The sequence below is a fragment of the Lactuca sativa genome, chromosome 6 (genome assembly GCF_002870075.4).
Source record: "Lactuca sativa cultivar Salinas chromosome 6, Lsat_Salinas_v11, whole genome shotgun sequence".
Taxonomy (NCBI): Eukaryota; Viridiplantae; Streptophyta; class Magnoliopsida; order Asterales; family Asteraceae; genus Lactuca; species Lactuca sativa.
The window spans coordinates 188,012,439-188,015,887 of record NC_056628.2 but is presented as its reverse complement, the minus strand read 5'-3'; the positions used below and the strand labels follow the sequence as shown (position 1 = coordinate 188,015,887).

The window sequence follows — 3,449 nt, the reverse complement described above, 5'->3', positions numbered from 1 at the left end:
TTTTTAGTGCATTAAAGGAGTGTATTTGGAGTATATTGTACTCCTATTATTTGCTGGGTTTGACACACCTAACAGGGAACATGAAACTTTTTCATTATAAAATGATTAGCAAATAAAAGGTTTAAAAAATCATTGTTTTTATTGAAATTTTATGGAGTTCAAGACATTATAAGAGAAAAATAATAAAATTATATGAAAACTGGAATAATTATGTAACAATCATTAAACTCTATAGATATCAATATATCATGAATACTTTTATATGCATGCTTTATATTATGTTGACATATTGGTCTAAACTTTAGGTGTGTTTGAGAACGCACCAAAACATGAATGTATTTTGTTATCGTAAAAACTAACCAAATGTTGATGTCGTATATAAACAACACCAAACCATAATACTATATAAACACTACCAAGCCATAAAGAAAATCTAACCTAGTATTGATGCTAATTGACTCTAGGTTAAGTAGGTCAAACTAAATGTCTATAAACTCAATAATTAATGCTTCAAAGTATTAATTTAGTTGATATCCCCTAATCAATAAAAAGAATTTTGTCACTTATCATTTATTAGCCACCACCAAGCTTTTTTACCCACTTAAATCTTGCAACTGAAATTCTGAAATTATCCTTGACCATTAAATTAGTGTTATGCATATCCTCGGTTCTTGATTTTCTTCCTAATTGTTTACCCTATTTCGTATTCCGATACCTGATTTTTTGGATTCAACATTTCTTGAATTCCATTTAATCTCTTTTGAAATCACAATGATTTTTTCTTTGCAAATCAGGAATGTAATCCTATGTAAAACTGAAATCGGCGGACTAAGGCTTCTGTCATAAACATCTCATTCAATAATTGTCCCATTCGAATCATCGATCCAATCAATGGTTTATGGTAATCATTATTCTTCTTTTCTTGAAGTCATGGCACCGTCTCCCCCATCTTGACATTTGTAGGTGGGCTTATTTAGGTTTTTTGATTGAATATTGATAAATGAAATACATATCTTGATATGATTTTCTGTTTCTCCTCTTTACCTCCCCGCCTTTCTCTCCATCTTTGTATTTTTCATTATTTTGAGTTTATTTTTCGAGAATCAGACTCAATGACATAAAAAAATTGAATTTCATAACGATATTAGGTCACCAAGAAGGGTTTTGATTTTGCAAGTAGATTTTGATGCAATATTTCTTTCCTAAATGATTTTGAGTTGTATTCATATGTTTTGTTCTCCAATCATATTTACAAACTCAGTTTCTGAGATGGAGATAGATCTTACATATGTTATCATTTTCTAACTGATTTTCTATGTTTCACATTTAACACTATTTTCTAATATTGATTTGGTTGAACATGTTAGTTCTCTAAGTGACCGGTTTTTGGATGCTCGTGGAAGTATACGCAAACAAGTGGTTGCAATAACTTGAGATGCAACGTCTATGGATTTATCATCCATTTCACCTGAAACCATAAAGCATCTCGTCGAGCGCCTTGAGGACAAATCTGTAAAAACACCTTTTTGTTCTCTATATCACTAACATCGGTGAGATTTCAAATTTTATGGATTTTGATTTTTAATGTTCTTGATGTTACACCGATAACAAGATTATTTTCGAAATCTTGTTAAGTTATCTAAAAACCAATGTGCCCAACTTTCTCATTCCCGTAAGTGAAGTTTATTTTATGATTTTTTTCATCCAATATCAGTACTGAAAATTGATCTTTCTAGGGCTAACATTTATGCTTTTTAGGCTTGAGGATTATTTCATTTTTATGATCTATTGTGTATTCATTATTGTTTATATTATTTCTCACATGTTCGATTATTACATCATGAGTTCAAATCAAGAAATTAAAAAAAAAACTTCCTCGAAGTTTTAAGCGGAGTTGCAAATGAAAATTTCATGTCTACATTGGTGTAAGTTTAAGGTTTTTGTATATGATTCTTCCTTTGGCCATCGATTATGCATTTTGTATTTTGGCTTCTTTGGAAGGATGTAAAGTTGAAAAGAAAATGCATCGTTAAGTTCATCAAAAATTTCATAGTTATACATTAAGAAAGAGTTTTTTGGGTTGTCTTTATCTCGAATTGTTGATTCAATACCTAATTTTGTTGACATCCGGGCTCGTTTCTTTTATAAATCCTTAATTTTTACACTCCCTATTCAATATTTTTTTAATAGCCGATGTTGATGTATTCAATACCCAATTCCTTTAACAACCCAGATGATTGTAATATTTATTTCTTTTTGATGTGAAATGAGTAAATTGAGATGATCCAAAAGGAAATCAACTAAGATTTTTTTGAGACATAATTATTTGAGAGATTACATATTAGGTTATTTACTGAGAGAAGTAGTACGGATTGTTGTTGTCTTCTTTTTGGCGGTGAGGATTGAACTTTCACTTTCTTACTTGAAGTCATATCTCTTTCTTTTTTTTTTTTTTTTTATCTTTTGAGAGTTTTATGTAACTACAGTTCTTTATGGGCTGGGGAAATCTCCTAAATTACAAGAGAGGAAGATAGAGTTAGCATTGATTGGGAAGGAAGGAACTAGAAATCCATTTAAGAGGACTTTACCCGGGAAGGAACTTACTTTTTCTAAAAAGGTGATTTGCGGTTAATTCATTGTCATTTGATAAGTTATTAGGAATATGATGGAACGGAAGACCAAGGAAAGAAAGAACAATGCACCAAAATGCAGGTGTTGCACCAAACACAAGCTGCCAACCAATAAAGGAAACACCTTTATAGACTGAGAACCTCCATGACTAGGACAAAAAAAGACGTTATAGTTCTTGATGAATTATTTGTTTGTTTCGGTGTTGAACTATAATTGTAGTATCTTTAGCCTTTGTCATAAATTGATGGCTTTTAGTTTTCTTGGAAGGAAGAACAATATAGGTGAGATGATCTGGTGCAATAAGAAGAACCAAGGGTATAATGGTCTTTTTTGGGGATTTGTCAATTGTAGCAGGTATATTCAAAACTGTATAGAGCATCTTGACAATAGATAGCAAAGGGAAAAGGTTTTATGCTATAAAACATAATTGGATGATCAAATGAGAAAATCATGATAAAGAAGTGTATTCACCAATATAGTAAGTTAACCTTACTTTATAGTTATCAATTCACAAGCAGTTGAAACCTGTAAATGCTAGCCAATAATTTTTATGAGTTTTATGAATAATTAGTATTATATATGATTAAAAGGCTATAATATCAAATACTAATGTACGTTTTTTTAAAAAAAAAATAGTAATAAGTTGTATCACTAGAAAATGTCTTTTAGATGATTTGTTATTATTTGTCATGTTCCAATCTGTTTGATAAATTGCAATTAAAAGATAATATAACTTGAGCATCTTTAGGTGAGAAAGTTGAAATTTCAGTAGTTAATGGGCAACTTAATTTTGTGATTATATGTATTAATGATAATTC

General features: G+C 30.1%; 1 long non-coding RNA gene across 1 annotated transcript; it reads left to right on the top strand.

Annotated features, from left to right (window-relative positions):
• Positions 1-766: 766 nt before the first annotated feature.
• LOC128126674 (uncharacterized) lies at positions 767-3,157 on the top strand. Its single transcript, XR_008224643.1, has 3 exons — positions 767-901; positions 1,368-1,550; positions 2,487-3,157. It is a non-coding gene; the product is annotated as an uncharacterized LOC128126674 (long non-coding RNA).
• The last annotated feature ends 292 nt before the right edge of the window (positions 3,158-3,449 follow it).